This window comes from Cavia porcellus, unplaced genomic scaffold (genome assembly GCF_034190915.1).
Source record: "Cavia porcellus strain 051 isolate PalLab524CR breed Dunkin Hartley unplaced genomic scaffold, mCavPor4.1 scaffold_12, whole genome shotgun sequence".
Taxonomy (NCBI): domain Eukaryota; kingdom Metazoa; phylum Chordata; class Mammalia; order Rodentia; family Caviidae; genus Cavia; species Cavia porcellus.
The window spans coordinates 49,000,648-49,015,084 of NW_026947495.1; positions in this window are offsets into that span (position 1 = coordinate 49,000,648).

Here is a 14,437-nt window from a genome sequence, read left to right on the forward strand (position 1 = left end):
CAAGGAGAGGTTGCCTGTATGCATTTTAAAGTCAGAAAAAGACAGGGGGCATAGGAAACTGGTATTACTGCTGTCTTTATTTATTTATTTATTGTGGTGGGATTGAATCCAGGGCCTCCTGCATGGTAGGCACTTACCACTGAGATATCCCCATCCCCGGTCCCTATTATGTTGTTTTTAGATGAGAGACCAGCCTGTTGATGGGAAAGATCCAGGAAAGAAAGAGGAGTCAAAGATACTTATCTTTGGAATTCATGCCATAGGGTCCTTAAGAAGTCAGACTTTTCCAAAACAAAAAGTGAAAGGACTAACTTTAGAAGGAAGATAGTACCTCCCATACAGCAGAAGGGGAGGAAAGGATGGTGTAGACAGAGGTAAGTCTCTAAGGTTCTGAGAAGTGGCAGGAAATAACATTTTTGAGAGAGCTGAGTTAGGAGAGAGGGAAGCTGGCTCCAGCATTGAACAGCAGAGATAGCTTCTGGGTAATGTAGCTAGAAATAGGAGAAGCACTCAAGGGTGATCTCTGACTCATGAATTTATAGTGGATCGTGTGTTTTGTTTTCATTTTCGTATTGTTTTGTTTTACCCCCTCTGGTAGCTCAGGGGTAGGAAGGGAGAAGGTAAACACTGGGCTTCATCACCCAAGTATTTTTGGTGATGTCACCGAGGTAGAGCACGCATACAACAGAGCTGAAGGGATGGGCAGGGGCAGGGTGGTTGTGGATGTTACAAAATCCAGCTTCATGATCACAGATAAACAAGTGGTGGCAGGCAGAAGGGGCACTGGGGTCAGACTGCCGGTTTTGTGTCTTGGCTTTGACGCTGGTTATATGATTTGTCAAGTTGCTCAGTTTCCTTTTGTCTTGGTTACCTCCCTGCAAAACTGGAATAATAAAAACAAATGCCTTTCTCACTGGCTTGCTGTGAAGGATAACTTAGTGAATACCTGAGAAGTGCTTCGAACAGTGAGTGACACAGTAAATACTCAAAGTTGTTTTTCTTGTGAGTGGTTATTACTTTAAACAACCAAAAAACACCTTATGGGCAAATAAAGTATGAGTATTAATTGAGTTTCCTGCTAGGTGGAGAGAAAAAACCCATCTGATATCTTGATTTCTTCTTAGCTGTTGTTTACAGAGTGCTTGATGTGTGCCAGGTTTCATGCATATTATGCTCAAAGTATAGTGGTTAGGAGGTCAGACTGCCTGACTTGGAATCTGCTGTGTCACTTAATTTAAGTCTTTGCACCTTGCCTATCTTTAGTTTTCTTTCTTTAAAACAGAGCAACAGGGTGTCTGCCTCATAACATTGTACACTAGAAGCACTGATAACTTAGAAAATGGTAAGTGCTGATTAAATATAACTTTAAATATAACTATGATAATGCCCATGACAGCAACTCTATGGAATATACATTAGGAAAGTCAATATATACTCATAAAGACACTGCGAGAGATTAAATGACATAGTGTTTTAATCTGAGCTACTCATTAGCATTACATAATAAGCTATCTCATTAACAGGGAAATATACCATAAGTAAAAGAGAATATTTGTTTATATAAGACAGGAGTTTTATGTAAACAATATGTATATTCAACAGCTCTCTGCAGTTTATTTATTAAACTCTCTGGATGTGTTCAAAGTTTGACTTTATGTTGAATTTAACAGCACCAGGGTACTTTAATAACACCCACAGTGGCTGGAGGACTAACAGGTGAAAAGAAGTGAAAATTCATTGGGCAAAGGGCCAATTTCAGTACTGAATTAATGAACTAGCTTTTAACCTTAGTCTAAGCCGCAATTTATATCAATTTAATTCAGTTAACAACATTGCCAGTGTGTGATATTTAGCCAGAAAGAAAGTTCCATTCACTGGGAAGTTTCGCTTGCGCCTCTGTCTTGACTGGGTCTGTCCAGGGGATCTTTCTGCCTGTGTCAGGGAGCTGGGCCTGAGTTCTGCACCCTCACACCCCTTCTCTGCTTCCTGTCCATAACCTTGTTGAGGATGCACAGAGCCAGTAGGCAAAGCAGTGTGCATCTGTTAAAGAGTGACAGTTCCCGAGGGGATGTCTGCCTGCCGCATGTGTTTCTGAAGCCTGTGTGCCCAGCAGTGGCCAGTGTTACCTGGAAAGCTTCTAAATAAAGCCCACCAGTACTCAGGTCCTCAGTCCCAGGATTCTGAGTTAGGTTGTCTGGGGAAAGACCCAGCACAAGCATTTTATAAAGGGTTCCAGTTGGTGCATTCCATTTTTGCACAGCTAGGGTGGAATGGCTGAGTCTGTGCTCAGATCTCATATTGGGCTCCAAAAGGAGTTTAAAAAGAAGGGGAATCAACAATAAACCTCTCAGATGGGGTGGATGAGACTGGATTTAGAGTAAAATTCCCAGTAGGCTGTGTTATGATTACCGAGGAAGTGGAGAGCAGGCATAGAATGGCCTGGCATAGGGAGCAAGATGTGAGAACCACAGCATGGCTGTCAAGGGAGGAGGTTGCTGCCCGACTCCAAGAGCTGCATTGGGAACCAGCACCACTAAAAGCCCTGGCCCATCACATTTGTTAGTATCCTTTGGCCTCCTTAACTTTCTTAGAGCACAAGGGGGAATGTTAGGGAATCAATATTTGATATCTAGTAACCATTTTCTAGAAATCTAGATAGTCTATCCATTTAATATTCATGAGTTTATAAAATAGATTTTATTTGTTTGTTTGTTTTGCAGCCACTAATGCTCCTTTTAAACAAAAGTAATAAAATACAAAGACTGGCACCTTTTGGTTTTATCTAGTGTCTCCAGTGGAAGCATTTCGTGGGTAGGACCTTTACACTTGGAAGGCGTTGGGTAAGGAAAAAAGGCATAAGAGAACTTCGAGGGTGAGCCGTCCTCCTTCCTTTATTTCTTACTTGTGTTATCCGGTCAAATGATACACTCATGTTGTGTTTCCTCTTCTATATGTGGAAAAGTAAAAACCTCCCTTGCGGTGTTATTGTTCGGAAGAGAAAGAACATGAGCCAGGTGCCAGGCTCGAGCAGGTTCCCCAGAAGTACAGTTGCGGCCATTTCACAGGAAGAACACTGTCCACAATGACTGGGGACAAAGAATTTGTGGGTCCTCATGCTCACTTTACCTTGTTTGCTTAGAAGATTGGAGACTTTGCTAAATTTTATTTCTGAGCAATTCAAAATCTCAGGGTAAAGGAGACAATACATACTAGACGTGAGATAGTCACTGGGCTGGGAAAAGAAATTTATACACAAAGGTCCCCCTCTCCCTGACTTGTAAAACTAATTAAATATTAAATCTCAGTGTAGTTTTCTGAGATCTTCAAAGCTAAGTTTGCCAGTTCTCTTTGGAATCATTCAGGTAGGTTAAAAAGCTTTTCTACAACTTAGCTTTTCTTTTAGGTTACAAAAGAAATCACTGGGCTGGGGGTTTAGCTCAGTGGCACAAGTTTCTGTGTCACAAGCCAGTAAGTGTGAGGTTGTGAGTTTGATAATCCACACCAAAAAAAAGAAGGAGGGGGAGGGGAAGGGGGAGGAGGAGAAGGATAAGAAGAGATGTGAATGGTTGAGTGACCAGGAATATATTTTTTTGTATTATGCTTATATATAGTAATATCATTTTTATATAATAGTTTTATTTACATTTGATAGAAGTAAATCAATTTATTAATATATAAACAATAATCTCAGCTTTTAAAAGTTGGATTGATGGATAAATAAAAATTTTAATATGTCTCTAGAGGATCTAGTAAATTATAAAATTATGCAAAAGCTTTATTGGAGTATTAGTCACAATTAACAAAGAATACATGTAGCATATGTATTATGAGAACTTTGACAGATTTGTATACCCATAAAACCATCACTATAATCAAGATTGTAATGCATCTGCCATTCCTGCATGTTTCCTATGTTCTTTTCTAAGCACCCTCTCATACTCCTGCCTACCACAAATCCTGGCCAATTATTGAGCTCTTTTTGTCACTATAGAATAATCTGCAATTTGAGGAGTTTTTTGGAAATTAATTTATACCCTACACGCTCTTTTCATCTGGCTTTCATTTAGTATATTTTGAGCAATATCATTGATTCATTCATTTTTACCTTGGAGTTGTAGTTCATTGTGTGACTATACCACAATTTGTTTATTCATTCATTTGTTGATAGATATCTGGGGTGTTTCTAGTTTAGGGATATTACAAGTTCTATATGCATTCATGTGCAAATCCTTGTACTGATACACTATTTTATTTTTCTTGAGTTAAGTATGTAGGGGTAAAAAGACTAGCTCATACAGAAATTACACATTTAACTTTAAAAATGCTACCAAATCATTTTCCAAAGTAGCTTTACTATTTTATATCCTCAGAAATAATGAGTGTTCCATCTTTGCCATCTCTACATCTTTGTCATTATGAGTTGAATCATGTCCCTGCAAAAGACATTGAAGTCCTAGCACCAAGACCTGCAAAAATTACCTTATTTAGATATACAGTCTCTGCAGATAATCAAGTTATGATGAAGTTATTAGAGGGGCCATCATCCAATATGCTTGGTGTCCTTATAAAAGGGGACATTTAGACACAGAGATATACATGCACACAGGCTAACACTACATTTTGATGATGGAGTGCTTAGGACAATGTTTCTATAAACCAAGCATGCTGAAGACAACAGCTAACCACCAGAAGCTAAAAGAGACAAGGGACAGTCTCCTTGGAGCCTCTCAGAGAGAGCTTGCCCAGCTAACACCCTGATCAAGCTTTTTGGCCTTCAGATTGGTAGACATTACACTTACCTAGTTTGTAGTACTTTTTAAGGGAAATCTTAGGAAATGAGTACACTTGCCAATGACTAGTATGGTCAGTCTTGCAACTTTTAACCATTTTAATAGGAATGTAGTGGTATCTCATTGTGGGTCAAATTAAATAACTAATGATTTTTAAAATCATTTCATATGCTTATTTGATATCCATATATTTTCTTGGGCAGAGTATCTCTCTGCTTGAATATTTTGTCCTCTTCCTTGCTTCTATCCCATTGACTTGTTTTCTTATTGAATTTTCAGAGCTTTTTAAAGTATTCTGATGTTTTTTTATTTGAGATATAATTTAGAAATATTCTCTCCTTGTCTGTGTCTTGTATTTTCATTCTCTTAATGCTGTTTTTTGAAGAACAGGAAGGTTTAGATTCGGTGAAGTCTTCTTTATCAATTTGTTCTTTATGGGCTCTGCTTTTGAATCTAAGGAGTCTTTACCTAACCCAAAGACACAAAGATGTTCTGTGTTTTTCTCAAAATGCTTTATATTTTTAGATTTTGATTTTAGGTCCAAGGTGTATTTGGAGTTAATATTTGCACATTTTTGCAGATTAAAATTCAATTGTTCAAACACATATATTGCTTAAACTATGATTTCTCCACCTTGATAAAAAAATTAAGGGTCTATACATGTCTATTTCTGGATTCTTCCTTTCCATGATTTGTCTGTTTATCTTTGCATCAGTACCACATTGTTTTTATTATGATCATGATTTTTAGTATAAGCCTTGAAATCAGGTAGTATCAGATCCTCCAGTTTTGTCTTTTTTTAAAGAAATTATTTTAGATTGTTTGCACTCTTGTTTGAGTTTTAGAGTCAGTTTATTTCTACAAAAATGTTGCTGAGATTTTAATTAAGATTGGATTAAATGACAGATCAATTTAGAGGAAATGACATCCTAACCATACTGAATCTTCTGACCCAGTGAGTAAGGAATATCTATCCATTTATTTGGATTTTTAAAATTTCTCAGTAATTTTATAGTTTCCAATATATTATCTGTCAAATCTTTTGTCAGATTTATTACTAGGTATTTCATATTTTTATACTAATATAAATGACATTGTTTTAAAATTTTCAATTTCTAATTACTGTTGACAATATATAAAAGTACACTGATTTTTCTATATTGATTTTGTATGCTACAATCTTCCTAAATTTACTTAGTATTCTAATATTTTGCACATTTTGTCAGACTATACAGATGATCTTGTCTTCTGTGAATTGAGAGTTTTACTTCTTTTCCATTCTGAATGCCTTTTATTTTGCATCTTACTTGACTGTATCAGCTAGAATCCTCAGCGTTAGGAGGATATGATGAATAGGAATGGTGAAGGGTAGATAGTCCTTGTCTAGTTGATTTTAAAGGACTTAAAAGGAAAAACATTGAGTCTTTCACCATTAACTTAATTGTAGAATTTTTATTCAGCTTAAGGGAGTTCCTTTCTATTTCTAGTTTGATGAGAGATTTTATCAAGAACAAATGTTGGAATTTTTTTGCCAAATACTGCTTCTGCATTGATGAGGTGATGCTATGATTTTCCTTTTTAGTTTGCTAATTTGATGAATTTTTTTCTAATTTTTGTATGTTCAACACACCCTAATCCCTGAGCTAAACTTTAATCCTGGTGCTGCCTCTAGCTTTCCTAGGCTTCATGAAGACCATTTGCTTCCCCTTAGCAAGTCTAGCTAGTCTGTCTTCCCTCAGACTAGACAGTCAAAACAGCAGCAATTGTTTCAGTCTTTTTTTGAAGAAATTCTATCCCATCTCTATGCTAATTGCCTTAATTCTGTCTATGGGTTTCAAAATCTCCCCTAATAATTATTTTAAAAAAAGACTCCCGGGTTATTTCTACAGACGGTTAGTGACCTGTATTCATGTTGACTTTTCACTCTCCAAATAATATGAATTCCAAATCAGTGGTGGACATTTCCAGTCTGTGGATTAGATAAAGATTTGCTGGGCTTAAACCAAATCACAGAGGGCATGGAGGCACTTTCTAGACCATCTTACTTTATTAGTGTGATGAAAGTCTCCACCCTCTGGAATTTCCTTAGTTTTTGCTTATAGCTGTATTCCCTGAAGTGATTGTGTGACTCAGCTGTATAAGCTACATAAAGCCTATGCATCTCATTAAGTCTTTCTGTGTTTCGACTTGTGTATTCTATTCAGGTAAATTCCTGTTTGTTAGTAACAGCAATTATTTTCAAGAAAGGTTAAACTCAACGCTGAACTGGTCCTGACTTGTTTGCTTGAATTTCTTTAGAAACAAAATCTGAAACTGTAATTTGTCCTTTTTATTTAGCATACGTAATTGTGGCATTGTCATTTTTGTCACTATTCTTATTTTGTCTGTAGGTCCTCATGACTTACACCATTCTCCACTCTGTGCCCCACTCCCTATTTTCCTTGCTCCATCTAGTTTCTCAAAACATCCTGTGATTTGTTTTGTGTGCTGTCCCTCTGGGAGGACCAGCTAGGCAAAAGGACTGAGTTAGATACATGGTTGCAAAATCACCCTTTGAATCAAGCGTTGACCGCTAAAAGTACACAAATGTCAATTTGAGAAATGTGGCTTTAAATTGTTTTTCCTTTGTCTTTGGGCCTGAATAGTCTTTTTAGGATTCTGATCCGAATCTTGTGGACTACATACCTTACCATGACACCCAGAAGCCTTGGGATTCTTCTGAGATTCACACTCACCTCTAGCATCTGGGAATCCTCTGGAACACCTCCCCTGCCCCCATGGCATCTTGTCAGTGCTGCTTTCGGCAGCTGCTCCCAGAGAGGCCTTCTCACTCACCTGCCTGGGCCACAGTGCTGCTTCTTCTCCATTGCTTGTGCTGAACTCTTGCTTCCAACCCTGTAAGTTTCCAGTCACCCATGATGCTCTTTGGTGCTCTCTGTCTCAAGGTTGTCCTCCATCTGCAGGAATGGTTAGTACCTGCCCCACTGTGGCTGTCTGCCTCTACTCTACATAATGGTGCTCTTTTTCTGGACCAAGAGAACCCATCTTTCCTCTGACAATGGGAAGCAGCTCTTCTGTGTTCTGTGTGTCTTAAAGAGGCCTGCAACAGAATTGCTTTGGTCCCACAATGTGAAAAGATAAAACTTCAGTTATATATCACCCTTTTATGTGCTGGTTTAAGAATTTACCTAGGTCATTTTCCTCTTATAATTTTACCCTTGATCTGAACTGGCTATCTCATGGTGATAGAAAACTTTCTCTGTTGTTTTTCATGCACTTCATTGTTCTGTGAAATGCGTCTTTGGTTTTCTAACCACTTACGTCTCAGTAATACCTAGATCCCAACCTCGGGCATCCTGCTTCTTTTCTAAGAAGGTGATTGATTGGAGGCATCAGTTAATAAATACAGTTACCATTTTGAACTTACTATGTCAAATGTTTTAATATATTATTTCACTTAATTTTCACAACAACTCTAGGGAATAGGTGGGAATATATGCTCAGCAGAGATAAAATTCTGAACCAGATATGCATCTGACATACACAGGCATAGGGTAGGCATAGATAGACATGTGCATGTGCAAGTTTGCTGTCTTTCCCCTAGGAACTTCTCAGCATGTGACATGAAGGCACAATTACATGTTCACCACCAGCTACTGATTAATTCTAAGCCTCGAATATTAAATGATACTTTATGCTACGAGAAAGTTCTTTTGCAATGACAGCAGAAAAATTGTACTGTGCTTTTCAGTGCCCGTCTGGAGCTGCAAGCTTTTTCAGATTTTGGAATGAATCATAAGATTTTTATTAAAGCATAGGTTGGTTATCTCTTAAAATGAATATGAGATTTGATTGGATCAAACAAGGACTGAACATGATGTGACTAAGACCAAGAAAGTCTTGGAGAAAACATCATATATTTTCATTTTTGCCTTTGTGACAAGGTTATATCTTTTATTATGTTAGTGTTTTCAATTTTATTTTATTTATATCTTTTCTTTACATTTCTAACTTCTTAGTAAAAAGGGTTCCAAAATATGGCACACTTTTTGAAATCAGTAAGATGGATATTTAATCAATTGAAAGTAAGCAAAATATATGGAACAGTCTACTTAGTTTAAATTTTCATAATACTACTTGATGTGTATAAAACTAACACTATTCTGCTGAGATTGTAGAAGAATACAGTCATTTATTACAGGGGGTGAGTAAATAAAAGTGACAAAATTTTATTTAAAGGGAAAATATGAATCAGAATATTAATCAAAGAAAAGATTATAAAATAACTGTAAGTTCACTGATAGCACTAAAATGGGTGATGTTCTGTTTGGTTTTTGGCCATTAGGTGATTATAACTTGATTTAGGGCACCTTTACACAACATAGCCTCAGTCTCTTTAAGTAATTACTACATGGTTATTAACTTCAATTTTACAAAGATCAATTCTAATTTGTGTCGTTAGCTGTTTGTTTGGATGGGGAAGAAGAAAGACAATAAAGACAAGGACTTGAGAATGATCCATGCTGGAGAGGTTTGCATGCCACTGTCATTATCATTTTTCTGGCTACACTTGCCATCATTTTCTGTCTCTTTCCATGTTTTCCTCCTCTAATCAACCCATAAAAGAACACTCCAGGATTTGCACACTGTCCACTTTTCCATTCAATTTCTATCTTACATTGAGTAGGCCAGGCCTCTCTGCTCGTGCTTGCTTCCTCTGATGCTGGCCCCCACAGGGAAGTAGGCGAGCCCTCAGGACACTAGCACATAAACCAATGAGAACATCATAGGAAAAGGGAATCTCTACTGTCAAGCAACCAAAGGTATTCATTGGAGCATACAAGAGCAACATTTCCAGAAAATTCAGCATGGAAAGTCTTTGCTATTGAGAGCAGATTTTTTTTGTCATGCTTAGTCTCCATACTTCCAAAAAAAAAAAAAAACCTCTAAACCTTCCCTGCAAAACTTAGGATTTTTAAAATTAATTATATGTATTGATACATTTTAGGTATACACAATGATCACATTCATCATAGGGATTTTTTTTTTTTTTTTTTTTTTTTTTTTTTTTTTTTTGAGACGGGGTCTTGCTTTGCAGTTCAGGCTGGCCTTGAGCTCACTTTGTAGCCCAGGCTGGTCTCGAACTTGCAACGTTCCTCCTGCCTCAGCCTCTGGAGTGCTGGGATTATAGGCGTGAGCCACCATGCCTGGCTCATCATTGGGAATTTGTACCTGTACATATATAACTTGATTCTTTTTTTCCCCATTCTTATATCTTCCCTTTAGTCCCTCTTTCCCTCTTTATTTACAAAAGCTTTATTTCCATTTCCCCCTTTTTCTCATTTTTTCCTTTCCTTCCTTTCCTCTTCCCCCTCCCTAGTTCCCCTTCCCATTTGAACAACTCCCCTAGAGATAGATATGCTTGAGATATTTCTAGCTAAATGGATGAACACTGAGCCCATACTCTTAAGGGAAATAAATTGGACACTCATATGTAAATATGGCATTGTTTCTCTAATATGAGAAAGTTAATGTATAAATAAGGATCAAAATGTACAATAGATATTGTGAAATAGTGCATAGTAGCAGTCTCCATCTCATTTCACTGGAATGAGGATTGAGCAGGACATGTTCCTACCCCAGTTTGTTTAACTTGTTTGAAAAAGTCTTTATTTTAAAGTAAGATTTCATCATAGTTTGTGGGAAAGTCTACAAGCACTAGTGAAAATCCATTGCTACATCTGGGAAAGGCACTTAAGACACACCCTTCCAGGGAAGATTAATAGTACCATCTTCCTTGTATACTGAAGAAGGAACAAAGCAAAAGTGCACCCCATGAGAGGCTGTCTGTGTACCTTATGGGTCCAGACTGGGGGCTTCGGGGTGTGGCACACTCAGGTCCAAACCCCACCTTTGTCCTTCATAAATGCAGAAACTCTGAGAAAAATCTCTCAAGATTTCTGAGCTTCCTTTTCCCAAGAATGCAAAACAAAACAAGACAAAACAAAAAAACCCCAGCAAGATTAACCTCACAGGGACTAAATATAAGAGAGACTGTGTATTTTCCAAGTGCTGGTTATTGCATATGATCAATAGATGGTTGCATCTTTATTATTTCTTTAGCTGGGATTTATAAGACAGTGCCTCCCTGAGAATTCTTGAGATTGACAAAAATTTTACAGCTCATTTAGTCAGCGCAGGAAGAGAGGGCCTTGTCTCAGCCTCTGTGAAAGGGTTGAAGTGTAACTTCAATACATTCTAGTTGAGAAACCCACATGGGTTTCACGTGGACCAACTCCTTTGCTACTTGTGTTATCAGTTCCCTGACTACAGGGCCCCTGTGCACTGCGCTCCCTAAATAATCCTTCTCCATTTAAATGCCAAGTACTTTGTGGAGGTGAGTTCAGTTTATGCTGTACTCTTCCATTTGCAATAGTACATTATTATTAAAATCTTCCTCACCAGCTTAACTGGTGTCAGGCTTCATTTATCTTTGACACTTCCAAATTTGTTACTCACAACCTAAAAAACCTCATTAACATTTCTATGCCTCACTTTTCCCATCTATAAAGTAGGAGCTAATCATGTCACCTTGTAGGGTGGTTGTGAGCCATCACAGTAGGAGTTATGTATTTTTATTAACCACAAAAGCTATTTAACCCTGGTGAGATACATCCATTAAAATAAGAAAGAAATATGGGTTTGTGTGTACACATACACACACCTACATTTGGTATAGCAAAACTATTTGGATGAAAGAAATAAACATAGTGACTTTTCATCCAATCAGTTATTGACAAACAGGAGTTTCATGGTATAGTACCTGCACATACCAATCCAGGACAGGAATGATTGGTATGCAAAACCATGAAGGTAAGTACATTTAAGTTGAAAAAATAAATACTAAGAAGTAAGTTCCTTCATAAAAGACATATATGAAAATGCAAAGGTCAGATTGGAATTTCAAACTTAACAAGATACTCTGTGGGATTCATAAAGCTTTGCAGTTGTCAGTGATGCCAAAGACTATGTGTAGGTTAAGTCTATGTCTTTGACTGCCTGGCCTTTCCAGGTGTAGCTCCAGGAAAGCTGGTGGGGTTGTAATGCTCACTCTTGGCTATCTACAACCCAGTGGGAAAGATCAGATCAAGTTTCCTACCCTTTGCTCATTCTGGAGAGATTCACATTTGGATACCTGCAAGGCACAGTGGGATAGCCTCCCCTATAATTCACAGACTAGAGGAATTAATTCCTCACTAATCCATTGCCACAGGTTCTCAGCCCTACTGACCGGTTAGGAAACCTGTGGTGAAGCTGCAATGACTTAGGTTTTCTTGCTTTTTAACTTAGTTGGTGTTATATTTATATCTAAATGTCCCCCAAAAGCCTCATGTGCTCATAGGTTGGCTTTCAGAAGGCGGCTGGATCATGGATGTATGATACTGAATCATAGGTGGGCAGTACTAGATTAGTCCACTGATGGGTTTCTAGCTAGGTGTGATATTGGGAGGTGAAGCATGATGGGAAGAGGTTGGTCTCTGGTTATGTAGCCCGGAGGTTGTGTCACCTTCACCTTCCTCAACATGCTGCTTCCTGCCTGGCATGCCTTGGGTTTTGTTTGCTCTGTCATGCCCCTCTGCCATGCCACCTTGCCTTGGAGTCAGCCGACTATGGACTGAAACCTCCACAAGCTAGAAAATAAAACAAACCTCTCCTTTAACTTATGGGTGTTGAGTATTTTATCCCAGCAGCTAGAAAGTAACTATGACAGTTGAATCTTTAATCACTGCAGTGTAATGAAATTTAACAGAGAATCTGTATTTATCATGTTTTTTTAAATCCTTGTTTCTTGTTCTATGGGGTTTTGTCCTGCTTTATAGCTGGGAAGTCTTAGTTCAGGCTTCCTATAAAGCAAAGACCTAAAGCAAAGTTATGTGTTAATGCCTTATTGGCAAATGGCATCTCAGGGAAAAAGGGCAGGGAGGCAGGGAATGAGGGAAAACAAATGTACAGCGATGCTTTAGGAAGTTGGCCACTGTTGTCTCAGAAAACATCGCTCCTGTTAAATAGTTCCTTCCCATCTCTTTTTCAGGGAACCATGTTCCTTCCTTCAGGTGCCAACTCCCCGTACTTTCCTGTTGTACTACCTGGTCTGTTGGGACAGCAAGTGGTGAAACCACTTGGGACTTGGGCATGGGAACTGCTCAGCCCCACCTCCTATGCAGGCTTAGCTGGGCACTGTGGCTTTACCACACAGAAGACTGTGCATGCTGGTGCTGGAATGACTCCAGGGACAGGTATGGGAGGCAGGTAGTGGCAAATGGACCTGGGATATGCAGAAATTGGGTCTAGTACAGTACTCCAAAATTGTGTACTTATGTGTTTATTGTCTCCCTTATTTGGAAGTATAGAGCTTGCTCTGTACTTCTGTATCATTCCGTTCAATGATCACTATATCCAGACTCATAAGAACAATCTCTAGAATTTATTAGACATTCAATAAATATTTGTGGAATGAATTATTGACTTCCTACTATGTGTCAGGGATTTTATAGCTCCTAGGAGAAATTGTCACATCCTCACAATTAGAAAAATTAAGGAAAAAAGTAACTTTCCTGGTGTTATTCAAAAATAAGAACAGTGTCATGGTTTATGTTGGTGGCTCCCAGGCCCCATGCATTTGCATTGTGCATCTGTGATTGGTTCATTGAATAGTGCTTGGCTTGGTGGTGTCAGTGCTACACCCACATAGAGCTGGAGCCAGGATGTAATGTAATGGCAGGAAAAAAGTGTTTCCCTCTCTCTTTTGCCTGTTTCCTCCTTGCTGTTTGCTTGCCTCGCCATGAACTGTGGCCCGCCATGCCACCCTGCCTTGGATCCAACTGAGTATGCACTGAAACCTCCAAGAACTGTAAGAAATAAACCTTTTCTTTCCCAACTTGGTGCATCAGGTATTTTGTCTCAGCGATGAGTAAAAGGTAACTAAAACCAACAGGTTCTAGATTTCCAGAATTCTGGGCTATACTCTACAGGAAACAATATGTTTCAGAATACAGGGACTCTTGACCTTTTATGTCGTTTTGTAAGGAGTAGGACTTTTGAGAAAAAAAAAAAAAAAGAAGAAAGAAAGAAAAGAAAAATAAGGTACACTGACTCCCTTTGTGAATATTTGATCTCTCTATGATTAATTTTCTGATTCCAAAAATAGACATAGGACCTATCAAGTGAATGTCCCAAAATGGTACCACCCAAATGGTACCACCTGGCTGTACTAGCTTCCTAACACTGCCATAGCAAAAGTACCATAGACTGGGCAGCTTAAGCTTTAGAAATTTATTTATTTTCTCACAGTTCTAGGAGCCTGAAATCCAAAAATCAAGGTGTCAGAGGATTAGTTTCTTCTGAAGCCTTTCTTCTTGGTTTATAGATGGCCATTTTCTCCCTGTCTTCAGGGAGACATAGTTTTCCTTCTGTTCAGATCTATGGCCTTTCTTCTGTTATTAAGAATATCAGTTTATATAGGATTAGGCCCAACCCTATTATTTACTTATTTTTTAAAAGATCTTATCCCCATCATGTATTCAAGTTCTAATATGCACGCTGGAGGTTAATATTTCAGTATGTGGGTTTTTGGGGAGAATTACATA